Source organism: Ixodes scapularis, unplaced genomic scaffold (assembly GCF_016920785.2).
Source record: "Ixodes scapularis isolate PalLabHiFi unplaced genomic scaffold, ASM1692078v2 ptg000005l_1___fragment_1__unscaffolded, whole genome shotgun sequence".
Classification (NCBI taxonomy): Eukaryota; Metazoa; Arthropoda; class Arachnida; order Ixodida; family Ixodidae; genus Ixodes; species Ixodes scapularis.
Genome location: NW_024609885.1, coordinates 3,169,157 through 3,188,315, shown reverse-complemented (window position 1 = coordinate 3,188,315; position 19,159 = coordinate 3,169,157). Strand labels below are relative to the sequence as shown.

The 19,159-nt window shown below is 46.2% G+C and overlaps 1 long non-coding RNA gene across 1 annotated transcript; it reads right to left on the bottom strand.

Moving 5' to 3' along the window:
- Positions 1 to 160: 160 nt before the first annotated feature.
- On the bottom strand, positions 161 to 14,317 carry LOC121833871. The gene is made up of 3 exons (XR_006076913.1): positions 14,077 to 14,317; positions 1,495 to 1,605; positions 161 to 592 (listed from the first exon to the last, which is right to left on the bottom strand). It is a non-coding gene; the product is annotated as an uncharacterized LOC121833871 (long non-coding RNA).
- Between the last annotated feature and the right edge of the window lie 4,842 nt (positions 14,318 to 19,159).

Below are 19,159 nucleotides of genomic sequence, written 5' to 3'. Positions count from 1 at the left end.
GTCACTTAGAAGCGAGGACACCAAAGTTTGATCCCAACTGCTGATACTTCACTACCCTTTCCGGAAGAGCATTTGATCCTTTCAGCAGCTTCACAAGCTGCCCGTTACCGCTTTCAAATTCAAAAGCAGAATGGCCCCACAATCGCCCCAGTTGCTGCACTGCTTCCGCTAGGTGGAGTAACTGGTGCAGGCTGAACGTCATTGCTGGAGCTCCATACAGCCTCCCTGTCATGCCCACAAAGGTCCAGAGGAGTTTCTCTGAAAGCACAATATGACATTATTAAAGCTGGCCCGAAGCAGGACACAAAGAAACCGAAGGAGGAGAACTCGCGTGCAACATCAATGGATGCTGGAGTTACGGTGTCCCTCAAAAGTGCATGGACGGCCTCCACCAGCTTCTTTATGTACGGCCAGTATTGGTCCAGAAGGACCCTGTACATGCAGGGAAGCGAGTGGTACAGCAGCCAGTGGCGCCATTCGGAAGCCTTCCAGAATAGGCGTGTGCTCAGTGCCCTTGGGAGTCTCGTGGAGCTGTGTGGTGGCTTGATTTCAGCCAGCTGGCTGTTGATGACAGCAATAGAGGCAGTGTTTCCTGTAAATAAACAGATCAAATGTTACTAAATAAATGAAAGCATTTGCCAGTCTGTTTTTGAAAACTGGGGCAGAATCTTTGGCAATTTAGTATGAAACAATTGGCTTAGATAAATTATCCCTCTTAAAAAGAGTGCAAATTCTATGTGCCATTACTTCGATAAAACATACGCTTGGTTTTCTAATACAAACGTCTAGCTTTATGGTCGAATCCACCCAATATGTAAGTGAAATCAGTGCATACTGCCTGCTAAAGATGACAGAAAGTGCAGCAACAAAGAAAATAGTTTAGACGAGACATAGCACGAAATGCCTTGCGTGGTTTAGCTCCCCAGTTTTGCCCATGCTCTTTTCCCGGTTTATCTTTCTACGTTACACAATCCAGCTGAATTCTTCGTTTTATTGCTCAGTGCAGTCAGTCTGCAGAAGTCTTACGAGGCTTAGCCTCCACAATTCATTGAGCTCTTTTGCGAACTAATAAGCTAGTTAAAGTACCTAGAAGCCACACTGACAGATGTAATGATCTGGTTCCAACCGGCTTGGTGTCCTGTACTGTACTGTTGTAAAATCTCTAGAATTGCATAGCGAACTGACATAATGCCTCCTCTCCTTTTTCCTTCCTTGTGCTAAAAGTTATTTAAAGATTGTACAACATGTTTCGAAATTGGCACCCTGGATTAGAAAGAATGAAACTGGAGATTCTCCTGATGTTCACTTCCAAAGTCTCTTGTTTAAGCTACCGTGATATACTGGGCATGCACCATTGTCGCATAACTGCCTACCCCATATCACACTTTTGAACCGTTTGAAAAGTAAGCAAAGAACATGCAAAGGACTCCCATTAAACAAAAGGGGCAGAAGTCATTTCCAACGAGAAAGGAAATACCAGTGATGCTGATATACTTTTTAGTAAGCTGGTCTCCTCCACCTCTTCCATGTGACAGGGCTATATAACACTGGACGCAAATGTCACCACATGATGTGAGAAGAGCCTTGAGGAACTGACAGAATGCACTGAAAGAATAAAACACGTAAAGGACAAACACAGACACACACAGTTCTTTCAATGAGCAGCGAACATTTATGAGATGCCCATTACGCTACGACCTTGAACGACAAAGAATTGAAAGAAAACGAAAATATTCAAAATTTAATATAAAACCAATTTACTCACAAACTTTAAAAATACCAAATTAAAATGATAGCAAAAAAATTATAGGGAAAAACTTAAGGAAATTTCGTGAAAAAGGGGGAAAGGAAGAAAAAAAAGAAAGGAAATTAATGACGAAAATAATCCTGGAAAATGGGAACAAGAGGGACAAAGGACAAACACAAATCTCCAAACACAGCTAGGTTCTTGTCCAGCTCGCTTGTACCTTTACATTAACTGCATTATAATCAGGAAATTAACCCCTGAAAAGGGGGGAAAATAAATAAGAAAAGAAAGGAAAAGACAAAATTAATTGATCACAACAAGCTTTTTACGATAATTTTTACGCTAGAAATTCCAGCTTTTTTGACGACAAAGCCAAAGATGTCCCAGAGACATTGCTCACGGCATATCTGACCTTAAACGCTTCTATTGTTTCGGGCCCACATTTATCTATGTGTGAACTTAGCTGAGTGGTGTTTTCAAAGTTTGGGGTGCAATCGTGGCAGGTACGGGCATGCAGAACTATTGGGTGGAACGAGTCCGATGATGCCTTGGTAACATCTAAATGGTGTTCCCTAAAGCGAGCATTTAGGCATCTTCCGATGGCCGATGTATTCGCCTTCGCAGCTCAATGGACTCGAATCAAGTTCAATTTCAAGTTTTATTCGCCTCAAATACGTTCGTTCAAACGTATTACATGAGGGGGGGTAGAAAAATACAAACAAATGCAATGATATAATGGAAATAAAAGAACTAACTAAGGTTAAAAATTAACAACAAACAAAAACTAAAAACAAACCATACAGAATTCAGAACAAAGTTTACAGAAACCGGGCACAACAGAACTGGGGACTCAGTGCACAATTTATAGGAAACACAAGCAGACATGGCGCTGAAAACATAGTACCAAAGCCAAAAATTTTTTGCGGAATATTTTTTATCATTCTATTCAGTGACTATGTCGTTTGGGAGAGCATTCCCATTTTTAATGGACAGAGCAAGAGGAGAGTATTTGTATCTATTAGTGCGACCAAATATAGGTGCAATTTTCAAGGAATGATCATGACGCAAAGAAATGTATGAGACAGACTTACAGTGAGTGAGCATAAATGATTGCATGTTGTAATAAAAGTTATGAAAAAGAGTAAGGCGAGCGACTGTCCGACGTGATTCAAGAGAAGTTAAATTAGAAAGAACCAAGTCTAAGTGGGAGACACTGGTTTTCGTACTGTAGTTTCGATAAATGATTCCAATGGGTCTTTTTTATTTTTAAGGCCTTTTGCAAGGCGTTTTGTTCGGCCACGCTACCCAAGCATTTGCGACCTCGCTGCACCAGGATAGAAAAGTGCGTTCATTTCGCGCGTGTGGGGAAAGGGGAGGGGGTCAAAGTTTTGACTTCCCAGTTGGGGGTGGGTTTAATATGCAAGTGAAAAAAAAAGTCGAAATTTTGGAAGCCGACTTGGGGGGTGCGTTCATTACGCGAGTGCGTTCATTGTGCGAGTAAATACATACCTTACTCAGAACTGTTGCAAAGCATGACCTGATGCACACCTCCGCTCTCTTTATATAAACATTGCCCTCGTACTCCACTGAGGTTGAGTGGAGGTAAACATCCAGGAGATCCAGGAACTGACACGTGCCGTGTTTGTGGATAACGTTGTTCATACTGAAATGTTTTTGGTTGACAAACTTTATTACGAGAACGGGAACGACGCCAGGCACATAGCTGTTTTGTGGTGTAAGGCTAGCTGAGTCGCACGTGTGGGTATCAACGCCGATTTGTGAGAAACTGCGAAGTGGGCACCACCAACCATAGTTTTCTAAATACATAACAGATCCTTTTTTCCCTTTTATTTTGCAAAAAGAAAGTTTATGCGAATTTTAAGAGTTCAGAGTCCACAGATTCGGCGATACCTTGCTGGCTGAACAACTTGATGGCTTGATCGAGTGGTTTCGGGTATGCGGGACTACTGGGCAGGACATTGGTGAGGTTGGTCGTTGAACGTGAGTTGGTAGTAGTCCTCAGGGATCGCGTTGTTGTTTCAAGCGAATGGTCAGATGTGGAATCGATTTCTTCTGTAATGCCCCCCCCCCCCTCCCCTCCCCCGTCTTCCGCTCTGATTAGGTATGATCGTGGCTGTTGTCCGACTTGGACCACAATTCCGGGTTCCCATTTGTGGTTTCGACGGAAATAGACTCTCTCGCCTTGACTCAGAGGACGTAGTGGTGTTGCTGTGTGCGTCACCATGTCGGTGCTGACACTTTTGACGGAACTGAAGGCGTGCTTGAACCTCCCTGATGTTGTAGTGCTGCTCAAGTTAACGCGGAGCAGCTGGCTTGAGGGTTGTGATCCTGCGGCCCATTAGCAGTTCCAATGGGGACAGGAGCTGATCCATAGGTGTGTCCCTAAGCTCCATAAGAACAAGAGACAGGTCGTTGCCTTCCTTCGGTGCCTTGGTCAAGCTGTTTTCATTCTTTGAACTGACTTCTCTGCAAGTTCATTCGACTGTGGGTAATCAGGAGAACTTGGATTATTTGTCATGTCCAAGCACTTGAGATACCCTTTGAATGCTTCAGAGTTGAATGGCAGGCCGTTGTCACAGACCCCTTCTAGAATGCCGAATCAAGCAAACTCCTTTTTTAGGGTTGAGATCCTTTGATAGCAGAGGTGTCCCCCTTTTGCTCTATCACAATGTACTTGCTAAAGTAGTCCACTACAAGTAGGTAGGTGACACTGTGGAGATGGAAGAAGTCATTGGTGACGATTTGCCATGGTTGTGTTGGAGACCGTCTGTCACCCAGGGGCTCTCGCTGGTTCGACCGCTGGTGTTGCTGGCAGAGTTGGCCGTTGGAGACCATTCTTCTGCCAGCACACGTTCTCCGAAACAATGCCGCGGAGCGGGGCGTTTTCTGCATGGGTCTTTGCAGAAAAAAAAGGCACTCTTATGAACTGATGTGCGGGCAAAGCTAACGCATTTCTTTCTCAGAGCGGGGAGGTTCAGTTGAGAGCATATCTCCCTAGCCTCAGACCTTAAAGACCCTGAAGGTCTTTCCTTGAGTAAAGCAGTTCTTTTTTCGAGTGCAGCTTCCACCTTTTCCTCTTAGATGTCCTCGTTCATAACAACGAAAACTACCATCTTTTCTTACTCTAGCAGCTTTAGCTGGGCGTTGCGGAGCTCCTCTACTGTTGAGTATACATATGACTTGCCTGGAGGAGGCAGGTGGGCACAAACGGAATGCACAGCTGTCCCTACGAAGTTCTGACGATCCTTTTCAGGGTTACTTGCTGCTACCTTGTAAACGGATGTCAGTTGGTCTACCCTCGATGCTGGAAGGTCTAGGGCGAACTTGGGCCCGTGAGACAGAAGTCCCACCGTGTCCGGGGAAAGCTGTTTGTCCAAAAGTACAACAGGGGGTTTCAGTTGAAGTCCGAAGCCTTCTGGCAAGACTTGCGTACCTCCCCAGGATTTTTACCCCTGCGGCCTCCAAGAGCCCGACTGCAGAACTCCTGAGGAAGAGGAACGAGGGTCTGTGGCGTAAAACGTATCGAGGAGTGCTGTCGTGGCCGGGGAGAGTCATTCTCATGAGTCGAAGTTCCTGGGATATCTCTATTCTTGAAATCTGCATGATCCTGTAGCTTGACAACCAAGTATGGGAGTGGAATCCCAGCACAAAGTCCACGGAGGCGTGGGCCACGTTTTTTCGCAAGCAAAGCCCCAGGGAGCGTAGACGGAGCCGCAGAAAGTTAATTATTGAGATGTAGCTGACGGCTTGAAAGAAGTTGCGGGGATTGAACACAGGGTGACGGGCGGACGTACTGAGTCAGGACATGAAGCTCACACAACTTGAATTAAAATTTAGGGAGCTTGTTTATAGAGACTTACAAACACAGAAAGAATAAACCCAAAGAGGTCAGAAACAGACAAGTACATATCTTTCTTTTTTAAAGTTATTATATGGTTTTCCTCTTATCTTTTATCACGGAGACAGTATAGACCTTTGCAGAAACAGCTCGCTGGCCGCCGCCATTTTGCGACTCGAGTGACCCCTATTAGCCAAAAATTTCTGCCACCCGCCTGAGCTGTGGAAACCCGATCAGCGCGACTCCCCACCTGCATCGTGTGTTCGGAGTTCGCCGGCTTTCCTTCTAAGTGTTTACTCTATTTGCCTGTTCAGGATGCTTGCGTGTTTTTGTAATCTTCCACTGTGAGAACTTGGGAATACCAGGACTTATAGCCTTCTGGACCTTCGCAAGAAACGAGCGAAGAGAACGGGCGAAGAAAGCGAACGTCAAGCAGCCCGCGACGCAGGCCGTTCGACGTTCTTCGAGGATTATTTCCGTTGAGATAATCTCCGAAAAGCCTTCCCGGATATGTTCCAGGTCTTGGCGAGAAGTAGCTGATAGGGTCCGGGGAATGGGAACTAAATAGACACGTTCGTTCATTCGCACTAGTGCTGTGTATAAAAAACATCACTCTTCAAAACGTACCCCAAGACAAGCCGGATTCCGTGCGATCGTCGTGAAGTGACTGTCGTCGACACTGTATTTTGGATATGCTGTGTTATTTGAGACCTTTCTCAAATCATGTCCGGATAACGCGGCACCGTGGGGTACGCGTACAATATATGTTGTTCGATTCATGAGACTCGTTGAATTTCAAATAGTGAGGGGGCAATACCCATGCAGTTCGGCTATCCTCTGGTGTGGTCAAATATATTAGGCAGTTAAGGTTGACACGGCTGAGTGTATAGTGCCGTTATAATCGCCACAGAACACAAAAGAAAAAATAAAGTGAGGCGATTTTGCCGCCACCAGCATTCAAAATTGCTCCTACGCAGGCTGCCACAGCCTACTGACGAGAAAACCCACAGCTCAGCGCAGTCGGGCAACACTGACGTACAGTCTCAAAACCAGGGATGCTTGCTGGAAATCGCTTCGTTCGAGACTGCCGCTGGAAAGGTCTATATCGAGGTCAGGGGGAGTAAACCTTGTGCGGTTTTTGATCTGGTCTGGAAACTTCAGGGAAGTGTTCTATGTCTCTTTTTATTTTCGATATTTATAAACAATCTACCCTATGACGTTTCAGTTCAAATCAAACTTTTTGAAGACAATTGTGTGGTTCATAATAAAATGAAAACAAAAGATGATCAGATCAAATTAAACCGTAATTTACAAAAAAAGAAAAAAAAAGAAAATAGGCATTGGTGCGACAAATGACGAATCGTGGGGTTTCCACACCATATCAAAAATCATTATTTATGTCTATAACTAAAACAAAAAGTCTGCTGGCCTATAATTATGACATGAATGGTTCTGAGCTTTAAGAGTTAAAGAATTTAAGTACCTATATGTAGTATTTAATCTTGACTTAAGATGGAATACCCATATAAACAACGTGTGCATCAAAGCTAAAAAAGCACTGTGGGGCGACAGACGCAACTTTGCTGAAGCGACTCCTGAATGCAAATATGCTCCAAAAGCCAGGGTAGTCATAACGGAATAAGTTTACAGTGGCTTAACACAACAACAAAAAATTAACAACAACACAGACGTTTCGCCACCTATCCGGGTGGCATCATCAGTGTGAACTGGCCCGGTGGTTGGGAGAGTCAAAACCAGTCGACTCTAATCTACAAGTCCCCGTAAACGTCCGGTGGGGGGCCCCGGTTCGTCTTGCACGCCTCGGGGTCTCGGCGGATAAACCACGATTCCACGAACTTCCTCGGGCCTCACCTCTGCTCACGAGCAGCATTGTCCAAGTCAAACGTATGCGCAGTCGTCCAGCTGTGGTCAACAAGCTCAGACTTGCTTCTCGTGGCATGCGTGGCCTTCACCACATCCCTTCTGTGTTCCTCAAGTCGGAATGTACCACCACCTCTCAAGCTGAGGGGCAACATTCCGACGTAGTCTCCTGCCGAAAAGTTATACAATGCTTGCGGCGGAGAGGCATCAGAGTTACTGCGAGTTGGGTAATTAAAAATAGAGATCACTACATCAAGCGCGGGGTGGTACATATCCTCAGGCACCATTGGCATTTCACTCCAAGTCACACGTACACCGTTCGTATTTGAAAAACATAAATCTAAAGCATTGCCTTGCTTATTAAGAACATTGTTGAGCCGCTTCAGATCCAAAAAAGAAGAGAAGTCTAAAAGACGGTTGCATTTCTCCTTTCAATAAAAGTTATCAGTCAAAACGTTGCACGCCTGTAGCTCGTTGAGTTTTTCTAACCCAACCAGACAACGCTGAAAATCACCAGGTGGCTTTTCTGGGGGGAGATAGAACAGACCAATAAGAACACGTTCTCTCTTTGCATACTCAATTTCGACGAACAAGCTCTCAGGAAAGTTTTCTAAATCTTGACGCCTCCTTGAGCTGTCGACCGCGACCAACACACCGCCTCCCGCTCCAGCTCCTTGAAACAAGTCACGGTCGTGCCGGTACACAACAAAACCAGGCGGAAAGTAATCGGAGGACCCGATGTTAGGACGCAACCAAATTTCCGTTAGACAGAAGATTGCATAATTAGACACTGTAACGTTACAAAAAAAAGCAATCGGCTTTTGTGCGTAAGCCGCGGACGTTTTGATATAATAAATCTATGCCAGGCATCACTTGTCAGCGGTTGTGGGATGTCCCTCTGAAGCGTGGAGCATGTCTCTCTGAAGGGTTCCTCTGAAAGGTTTAAAAAGGCTGGATTTAGGCCACACAGCTGGATCAGCAAGTTTCTCAAAATCCTCCGCAGCCGCGGCCACATGAAAGGAGCCGTAAGTGTCGAAACGGGTATTTAGGTGACGGCACTCCACTTTGTCGATTCCAACGGAGGACAGGCGCGAAGAGTCGTCCTTGCAGATAATATCCGGCGCCAGCTTCGTAACAAACAGCGCTCTCAGACTCGTTGACGGCGAAACAACGCACAGCTTGTTGGTCTTGAATGCCCCGGTCAAATAATAATAAATGTAATAATAATAATAGTAATACTAATAATAGTAATTAGACGAGCCATACACGAAAAATATGTATTTTTAGCTCACCGTTTGGACAAAGTCTACAATGCTGTCCGAATGTACTTCTATGTTGCATTCAAGTGCCGTTTGATGGTTCTGCTACCGAGGACCCTCCTCCCTCAAGGCACGGGAGAAGAGGACGCCAAAGCGGTGTTTGCAAGCCGACAGGAGGCTAAATATGTTTAGTATATAGAGACATGGGCCGCCTTTCCTTTGGGGAAGGATCTCTACGATGTCGTGCTCCACGTCGACTCCGCCAAGATTTTTGTACGAAGCGGTTAGATGTCTACGAGTGAGGATGGCGGTATTGGGTTCCTCGTTGTCAGGAGTTTGGAAGGCTCTATAGATGGCTAGTTTGACCGCGCGGCGGGTTTTCTGAATCAATATGATATCGGGGGGAGTTTGGAGGGACTGGAGGCAGTGTTAAAGATAGCCACGCTTCAGTCGGAAGCTGTGGTAATTCCATTGCCAGATAGTGGTTTGGTGCCTACTGAGGCGTGGCGGGCGTGGGAGAGGTAAAGCCATATTGAGGGATGCACTGTTAGAGGTAGGGTATGGATGGTGGGGGTGGTGGAGGAGTTTAGGACCCCAACTGGGATGAGATGTTGGTGAGTTGGTTTATTTGACTGGTGAGTTGGGCCAATCTGGAGGAGTACTTTGAGACAGCGTTTTCTATCGCCGTACAACGGCTGTAACGTTTTGCTCTAAGGTTTGCAGTCTGGCACTGAAAATGCGAGACATTTCGGTCATTGACGCTGAGTCGGTGTAATTTGTCTACGATTTTGAGGCCATAGTATTGATTACTCTACGCTTGACAGACTGGGCGGTGCTGTCAGGTGAGGATATGGCAACTGCAACGGGTTGTGGGGGAGGAGTAGGAGTGGGCGCTGGAGGGGTAGGAGTTGGCGCTGGAGGGGTAACCTTTCTGTTTAAGGAGGGGTCGTAAGTCTGCATTTTCCTTCTAAACGGCAGTGATTTATTGTGTGAGGGTTTGGACCTTTTGCCGTAGAGTTTGGACCTTTTGCCGTAGGGTTTGGACCTTTTGCCGTAGAGAGGGGCGGTGATGAGAGACATCCGACGGGCAAGGAGAATAGCCGGGTCGTGATTGCAGTCGATTAGGTATTGGCTGATGTTCTCCGGTGGACCGTAATCTGGCACATTAAAGATGATTCCGCGTGAGATCTTCGCAGGATTTGCCATATATGTGGCCAGAAAATAGTTCTCTTCGCCCTTCAGAGGGGGTGCTGAGTAGTATAGTTTTGAATGGCATTGATTCGAATTTTATCATCGCGTGCCACGTTGTAATTGGTCTGGGCAGTGTTAAAGACGAAGTCTTGGAGCTTGCCTGTGCTCATCGAGCTTAGGTTGAGGCCACCACGTGCACGGATGATGATCTTGTAGTAGTCAGGGAGTCTTGCGAGCTGCGGCGGGCGCGTCTTGAAGCCAGGCCTTGGCGAGCTGCGGAAAACCGGACGCCAAACGCGCCTCGCCGCTCGACTTGGTCGTTTACGTCGCCATCCGTTGTTTACCCTTGCAAGTTTTTTAGCCCTATGTTTTGCAGAAAGGGAGCTACGCTTTGTAATTTTACAAAAACCAACCTGTGAAATATACCTTTGACACAAAGTTCAGATTGCTATGTGCAGGCGCCAATTTTTATGGCCCATTTTAGATCGAGCCTGGTTATTTCAGTCACCCTATACTTACTGCCAGGTTGGATCACATTGGCATCTTATTAGCCTTCCTTTTCTTCACTTGGCTTTTACTAGTATGCTTTCACAAAAGTAGGAGTGAGGTCCTCGGTCGACTTCGGCGCGAACCTTAGCATGAGAGAAAATGGCAAAATGGCCCGTTTCCCGCCTTTCATGTACTTTATGTACCCGTAGATCATTGTGAACACTACGAATTAGTTTTTAACCTCTAGGTGGTAGTGGAACGACTGGTTGGCAAGAAGCTATCGAAGGAACAAGCGAAAGTGAGAAACCAGAGCAGCCAAGGCGAGCAATGCTGGCGACACGCACGGAGTGACAGCGGATTGGATCTCGGATTGGATTGAAAGTGTCAAAGACAGTTGGTTGTAAATTAGAACGGAGCAGTAACTTGTTACCAGTATAGGGTTGTTGCACAATACCATGGTTCAATGCTGCTACCTCTTCGTGGATCTGATCAAAACCCACTGGAATCCATGTTGGAGGCATTCATTGCTGTTATCCTATGTTTTGTGTCCTTTGGGGCCTTGTCTGCATGGTACTTTGTGCACCCACTCGAGGTTGAAGACAGTCAGTTGCTCTGTGATTGTTTTAGCCGTAAAACTTGGTGTCAACGGAGCCACGGCCAGCAATATTGGTTTTTCTAGAATTCCGGAAATCATTAGGAACCAGGACAAGGCGACGCTCGAGCAATCGGTTTGCCGACATTATGAATGGCTCCCAACGGACACGCCGGCACAACCTCAACCAGGCGGGTAAAGACAGGAGTAGAACACGGCGTCCTGGGCGCTAACATCTCCAGTCCCGAGAGAAAGAGCGAAAAAAGGCAGAGAAATAAAGCAAACAAAAAGTTAGGCGTGTTCGTTTTGCCGCGACAAGTTGAAGTTGCTCGAGCACTTGTCAGGTTTATTTAAATTTATCACTGCGCGACTCCTGTGTTCTTCTGCAAAGACAGAAAATAACAAGGTAAAGACTTTACTGGTGATGTTTGGCTGCATCTTGGTGCATATAAAGGCTTCGGCAGCGATAGGGCTCATCGAAATCGCGAACTGGGACCGCCGATCTCCACTTCTATGTTCCGCCATTTCGAAGCGGCCAAACGCAGGGGACCTTTCGTTTCGGATTATTATGTTAACTCTACACTCTTAAAAAAATAATTAAAAAAGGAATGGACGGGTGTTGAATGTACTCTTTTTGGAGAGAATCCGGGTTATCGCAAGCTATACTCTCTCTAGGGACCAGGAATATGAAAAATACATGCAAATATGTATCAAAATACAAATACAAAAATACTTCGTCAAAAATGTATTTAATTACGAGTCTAATTACATTTAAAAAAATTGCGGTGGCTTAGCTCGGCTATGCCAGGATATACGCAGCGTGAGCTTAGGCGCATAAAATGAGAGGTGCTATCAAGCAGCTCCGGTGCAGCGTCAGACTTGGCTACTGCGCAACGGAGGCACATAGCTGGGCACGCGGCGCCGCCAGTGCGTCTGCCGTGGCTGTGACGTCACTCCTCTGGAATGCGAAGACTGGCGAGGCGAGCGCGGTGGCGGCGGATCCCGCGGCGACTTGGCCTCCGCCCCGCCAGCTGTGCGCCGTGCGACGTCACTGCTCCTCGCACTTGCGCAGCACGGAGCATGGCTCATTATGCCAGCCACGCGAAACTGCTCAATTTCGGCCAGTGTAGCTCACGCTACAAAAAGCATTTAAATACAAGATACAAATAGAACCAAATGTATTTGTTCTCTTCCAAATACTTTTCTAAATACATTCCTCAAAATTTGCGAGAGCGACTTCAGGGCACCTGCAACGGGTTTCTACGTATCTCTACGCACACTCTGGAGTAAGTTTGCGAGGCTCTAGTAACGTAATAGAAATATAATCACAAAAAATGTAATCAGCTTGGACGTAATAGGTGAAAAAGTACAGAGCCTCAAGCAGCTTTTTTTGTCGATTACATGTTGGTATATACCAACAAAGAACCGAGACGACCAAGGCACGGAGCACTAGCTAAAGAATTTTTTATTGTTGCAACTCGCACCAGTTAACGAAAATCTGGACGACACGCGCATTTAGAATGTTCCAGGCAAAATTATGGATGGAAATCAGGCTGGAAAGCATCACAAGTTGTCACAGGCGCTTATTTAGCCAGTCTGCCTGTGAACGTCGATTTCATCCCTATTCTTGCCCTGGACTAGCACCGTAATCACAAAGTCACTAAACGCTTGTGCTTGATTAAGAGACACTGCATTCGGTGCAGAACGTAGTTTTCTTTCTGCTCTGGACAGTGCCAATAAATTTGAGGGATGTATTTTCGCCCACAAAATTGTATTTAATTACAATTGTATTTGAAATACCCACCTTTTAGTATTTAAATACACACGTCAAATGCATTACCCAATTTGTAATTAAATAAAAATTCAAAATACACAAAGTATTTGAAATACATATTTCAATTACTTGTATTTGAAATACCGCCTATCCCTGCTAGGGATAGGTAATCGTTACCTTTCCACGACTAGTGTATGTTTTACTCTCCCATACGAGTGCTCACTTAACTTTTCTATAGTCACACAAATGGTTTTGCAAGAGTCAGGACTGTCTACAGGTTTTGAATTTCAGAGTTTGGTGCATTATTTTAACTGCCCTTTTTTGCTCCTAAATACAATTGTTTAAGCGACAACCAGTCTGTCGTATGTAAGAAAAAGTGTTGCCTGAACTCTGTACTAAAGAGTTAAGCACGCTCTCCAGGAAGAGTTATTGTAACCTTAGAAGTGGTGCCTGCACTCCGTATTAAAAAGTTTAGTGTGCTCTATAGCAAGAATTAATATTACATAGCAGCAAACTTAGCAGTTTATATGATCCCTTCCTGGAGACTGCTTTACTCTTTCATACAGAGTTAGGCAACACTTGAATTGGGGATTTAATTACTCGCACTAAAGAATTTTGTAGAGTAAGTACAACCCCATTTGGAAGTGTTGCCTAAACTCAGTAATAAACAGTTAAGCACACTTTCCAGGAAGGGTTCACACGAACTCTGCTCAAGTATAGTGTTATGTGCTGAGTGTAAAATCACCCAGTAAAAAGTAACGTAAATGCCTGCTAACAGAATTAGGGGAAGGGAAGTGTACAATTGGCTCCTTGTTAGTCAAACGTTTGCTGAAACAAAAAAAACTCTACTGGCAAGTGGCATTTTTAGCCTGTTGAAGTGCGACCACTGTACTTTTATTTTTGCAGCTGTTGTATCAAATTTCAATACCTCCCTTGATTTCTCTGTAATGTGGAATAGTACTTCTGTCCTTATTATGGGAGCTGCTACATACAACTTGAGACAACTCAAGCACTTTGCAATGAACAGTAGCCCTAAAATCTAAAAGCAGCTATGTATATGTTCACAAGGGGAGGGTTGCATTGGAAATGTGGAAGTGCAGCTGAAAAAGGACATAAAAGAGGGAGCATGAGCCTGTTCGGAGGCCATAGGTTTTCATGAAAAGTCAGCATAGAAAGGATAAAAAAAGTAGAATAGAGCTCAATAAGCCAACACTTTAATGTTAGGACATGGGAAAAAAAGGCAAAAATGGCACAGATATTCCCTCTGGTGAACAAGTTTCTTACTTTGTGATGAGATCCAAAGCCAAGGCAGACTTTATATCGTACTTCAAATCAATGAAGTGCCCAATCCGTCCGTCACCTCAAATAAGTGGTTCTCCAACACCGCAGTTATGGCCTTTGAGTCCTCTTTGTCAATTCGCATCAGCGGATAGGTCAATCTGTCGTGTCGGTCCTCCTGTGAAGAATGAATGCTTAAATGTAGACTCAGCAGTATGAGAAGGGAGGAAGCAACTCACTAAGTGTAGAAGGGTATGCACTTGGGCTAGTTGGTGATCCATATTTCCGAGGGAAAAAGCGCTAAAAACAATGAACAAGTAGAAGTGTTGTTGGTTTCTGTTACTTTTCCATTGTTTTTAGTCTTTTACCCTCGGATATATAGCTCGCTAAGTGCCCTTAGTTAATAGGAGTGCATTCATTTGTAAGACAAGAGACCATTTGCGAAAATCCCAGGAGCCATTCACAGGATACGTTCCAATAGTTGTCTGGTACTTGTTTTCTTGCCGATTAAACGAGAGTCCGAATCGAACACTTAGGCAGCACTCACTGCTGGCTCACTCAGCCGCAACTACCCACGACTGTTTGTATCCCCTCTGATATGAACATCTAAGAGAAAAATGAACCACATCTCTCTTTTTTTCCTTTGTATGCAGTGGCAGCCATAAGGGGTTGCATTTATTTATGGCAGGGAATCCCCAAGTTTGCATACCCTATTAGTGGCATCGGAAGAAGAGGGCAATGCAAGGGGGGCAATTGCCTCGCCCTCCCGCTTCTCTCTGACTGACATTTTAAACTATTATAGCAGACAATATGGGAGACAGGGACGGGGTTTAGCTCCCTAGCACATCACCCCTCCACCTTCCAAGCAATACAAACTCAGCTGGCTCCTGCCCATAGCGATGAAAGTCATAGCTCTATATAGACTAGCCTTAGGGGTAGGATGAATGGAAGTTCTTAACTTGAAACTTGAGATCATGGCCGGTTTTCAGTTTTGAAGGCGTGAGGTCGCATCCATGGATAAGGACATAGGGGGGCTCCGAATGCGGCCGAAGCGCCACCGGCTTTCACACCCGAACTCCGACCAGGCAGCGTTAGCTTTATATGAACGGCGGGTGCTACGGCCGGGGACGCCCCGGGCACGTGACGGTTAGTCTCCCCTCTGGCTAGGTCAACGAAGGCCACCAGGCTAAACCTGCTCTCCGCGAACCCCCTCTCAGCAAGGCCCCCCGGACAGCCCGACGCGCACCACGTATGGCTACCTTGGGCCCGACTTCCTTCGTTCACCTAGACACCGGCGCGGCCGCGCCATCGCCCCCAACCCCATCCCGGTGTCCGGCCGACTATCCGCCGACCCTCTTGGTCCACACCGACATACGAAGGGACCAAGCACCCCGCTGGGCCAGGAGTGACAGGCACGAGGAGATCGGGGGGTATGATATTGCCCCCGATCCGCTTAAGGCAGGCCATGGCAGCTAGGGCCACCTCCTCAGCCGTCCGGGAATAGCCCATCGGAAACGCCTTTGAAAACTTCTCCTTCTGCTCTTCGGGAGAGCCAGCCAGGCGGCCTCACCGTCTTCGCCTCCTCGGAATTTGAGGCTCTCCGCCGGAGAGAGCGAGTTATGATCTTTGGCGACAAGATCCCTGACATTGAACGACAAGGGCAGGATCGGGCAGCCCCCCTCCTGATGTTTCCCCGCCGTCTGCACCAGCCGGAGCAACGGGTCCGAAACGAATGGGGCCCGCGGCGGCGGCTTAGGGCTCCTCTCGACCGCGAGACTCCGACAGTCTCGCTATGACGTCGAGTCTGCTGTACCCACTCGGCCGGGAAGTCTGGTATGTCAACGGTGGGACCGTTGATACATTTAAACAAGTCGAAGGTCCCGACCACCTCAAGTTGATCTCCCTTCCACGTCACTGCTAGACCCCGCTGCGTGGCCACTGCCGACAAGGTCGCGCGAAGAGCTTCCTTGGCCTCCCCAATGTCTGGCAGCGTCACGGACCCGCGTTTGCCAGCAAAGAAGTCGTCAACCGAGATATCGGCCAGGACTGGGTCTGGTAGATCCGGAAAGACACGACGCACTCTGTGAGTGCCAAAGGCACGAGTTATAGTGCTGGACAAGGCCATATGGTTAATGAGGCTCGGGTCGGCAACCCAAGCCGCTCTGGCCTCCAGCAGGTCCCTGATGAGCGGGTCCTGCTCTGCCTCAAGTGCCTCGACACGCTTAGCAAACAGATCATCTTCCCATGATCGTTGCAGGTCTATGATGCCAGTCAGATTGTTGGTGCAAAGGGGAGTCAGTGGAAAGCGCCGAGTGCTAATACGCGTGGACTCTACCAGACGGTGCCGGACAGCCCACATGACAGTAGCAAACGGGTCATCGTCAAGCCTGGCCGCATCTCGGCCCTCCACTGTTCTAAGTTCGACGGCATTCCCCTTCCCACGGAGAATGAGGCCATACTGCCTTTTGAGAAGAGATTTGAAAGAGAACATGGGAGTTCTTAAAAACTTATTCAATGTCCTCTCTCTGAGACTCAACCACGAACGGATAAGAACAAAGCAGCCTCACGAGCAACAACTGTTCTAAACCGTAATTCGCGTAGATGTACGACGCTACCTCAAGTGCGTCCAGGATTTCTCTGGAACGTCCTTCTCCGACCCTTCTCCCACAGATCAGATGTCTTCGATATCGGAGGCCCCCAATTTTTAGATTGGGGCCTCCGACATCGGAGACATTCGGGGGATATCGGGGGGCATTCGTCCAATTGGTATACAATATGTTAGGAACGTTCTTAATATTTAATTAGTTTGAGCAACCTATTGTATTTCAATGCTGACTACCGTATATCATAGTTTATTTCACAACTTTAGAAGTTAGCAAATGCAGGTAACCTCTAAGTTTGGGGACACCATTGATTAAATATTGTAATTACAGCTCTACATGAAGCTAATTTAATATAAAGTACCATTAAACCTTAATAATATAAAAAAAAAACTGTACCTACTGAAATTCACAAACTCAAAAAAAAGAAGCAAAATAAATATAACAGTAGCCCAACCAAGAACATACAGCTTCGATTGGTCAGTGTTAAAAAAATTGAAAAAAGTGCCACATTCCAAAACAAAGCACGCATCGTGGCGAGCCCAAGCTGTGCCATAACTGAAACTACTAGATAGCTAGTGAGCTGCTCACATGCACCACTCCATCATGCATGTGCACAATAGATGTGGGCTCTGAATTTCTGATTTGCATGTGGCATGGACTGGTTGCACCACTCTGAAGGCAGGTGTGGGCACGCGCATTATGTGCCAGAGCGCATCCTTCAGTATGTCCAGTAATGCTGAGGTGAAGTTTGCCCAATAAGTTGAGTTTCTACATGGCTTCATCTGTTGAAAACTGCTCTGCCAGCATTTTGTGATGCTTTGTGTGTGTTCATCAAATTGAAGATTATATATTTATGTCAGAACCGCTGGAGCCTCCTGCTAAACAGGCGTGTTAGTTTTATGAAGGCAACAAGGGCGGCAGTGGCTCCCCGCCCCTGTCTGCTCCCCCATCGGAAAGCAAAGAAAGTTCTGTTGAGAGCTGGGGTCTTAAGAGATCGGCAGAAGTTCCATACCATAATTCCTCGACAAGACAAGTTGCGAAGTCCTTCTAGATCATGAGGGTTTTGATTAGCTCCATGGCAGGAGCTGCAAGAACAGCAGTTTCCCTTGTTTAGTGAGCAAACATTATCTCCAGCAGTCACACTGTAATCAATAAATTGTTCATATGCAGTAAGGTTCAAGGTTCAAGGTGTTTAATGGCACAACTTCCACACAGCCGAGTGCCTGAGGCAGCCAAAAGGCAGAAGCCCATACAACCAAGTGCTGGCTGCTTCCTCTCTTTCTCCCCAACTGGAACAAGTTTCTGCACTCTTGGCATTCCTAACTAAGGAGACAATCAGGTCTTTATATGACTTTGATATGGAAACTTGTCATCAGTGTAAGATGGCGTGCAAAACGATGACACTTGAAGAGGAGCAGCCAGACGCTGAATTCTTGTATCCCTCACCATGGTCGCTGAGCAGGTGGCACCATGGTTACAACTGATCCTCGGCCACAGCAGTAACGGTATGACCTAGGACGGTACCCTGGACTAAAGGGTATTCTGCTGCGGTTCGGATCCAGCCTGTGCGGGAAATTGGCACCTTAGAGATTTCTTTTTCTAGGACAGGGTTTATGCATGTTGAAGCATGGCATCAGAAGTTGAGTTGTATCAAGAGCGTTGAGAGTAAGTGCTCGGAGAGCTTGTCCAGTTAACTTCTTGTCCCAGCATCTCAGCATGACTGTAATCTGCTTCAACATTAAAAATAAGTCTGTAGGTAAGTAGCTAAACATTCGGATGGTTACTAATCTGCTGCACCTCTTCTTTTTGTGGAGTGCATGACGACACTCAGCTTAAAAAGAGCTACTAGAATACGAAGATGCCATCAGTACAACGAGAATATGGTGAATGTAGGCATAACGGAATGGAAGTCCTTGGTACACCTGGTCCACAGATCACGGAAAGTTCGTCGGAGTGCTTTTCACTCTGAATGGCATGCACACGAACTCGCAAACCGAAAGGCATTGTTAGGCTCCTTTTGAATTACCAATGGCTTGTCTGGTATTGGTGCTAGGACTTACCAGATCGACCTTGGAAAATATGGCAAGCTATTGTTGAGCAGTGTAATGAAGGTGCTGATGCAAAAGAACTGTGTTTTTCTGTTTTGTAGCAGCTGTATATGGCAGAACTACATCGTACAGCGCATGAATTATGTGCAAAACTAGCTTTTTTAAGTTGATGAGTATAATCAGTGCGTAGAAAGCACACATTCATACATGGATATGTTAGCAAAAATAAAAACTAATGTCTCGTTGCAAGGACTCACACAAAAAGCGGAATTTGTTGAGAACCACATGTAAACTGGTAAAATCACTGCAGTACACTAACAACAACAAAAAAGCTATTTTTATGTTGGCACACCACGCTTCCTCCGCATTAAATTGTGCATACGACCGCTGCTGGAAATTCTGAGGAAAGCAGTCTGAGTAGCCACAGTCGGCAGCGAC